This window comes from Corapipo altera, unplaced genomic scaffold (genome assembly GCF_003945725.1).
Source record: "Corapipo altera isolate COAL_440 unplaced genomic scaffold, ASM394572v1 112, whole genome shotgun sequence".
NCBI classification, from domain to species: domain Eukaryota; kingdom Metazoa; phylum Chordata; class Aves; order Passeriformes; family Pipridae; genus Corapipo; species Corapipo altera.
In genome coordinates, this window is record NW_020884899.1 from 5,267,229 (window position 1) to 5,267,738 (window position 510).

The following is a 510-nucleotide window of genomic DNA, read 5'->3' on the forward strand; positions in this document are numbered from 1 at the left end:
GCCCGCCGGCGCCTGCCCGCCCGCGGCGGGGGCGGGGCGCCGCCCCCCCGCCGGGGTGGGGGGGGGGGGGCGCCCGGCTACCGAGGAGGAGGAGGGAAAATTGTAGGAGTAGGTGGATGACTTCATCCCCAGATGCAGCAGCGCTGCTCCAAAATTGCATCCTCTGTAGGATGGAGATCTCCCATCTGTGGGTCTCCATCCATCCTTAGGGATGCTAAAGGACAGAGGAGGACCAGTGCCCCATGGACACCCTCCTTATGCCGGCCAGCTCTCCCTGAGCATCCACATAGTATCCCCTCCTTTAGCCAGGCTAGAAAACACGCACAGGACAGGCAGGAGACGCCATGGAGAATCCCAGCCCAGGGATGCTCCAGTTCCTCGTTCTCCTCCTGAGTCTGGACAAGCTGTCCCAGTATTTGACTGTCCGTGAGGCACAGAGGGGTTGATGTGATGTTCCCAGAGGCACAAAGGCTTGCTTTATTTTTATTTTTATTTTTTTTTAAATCCTTG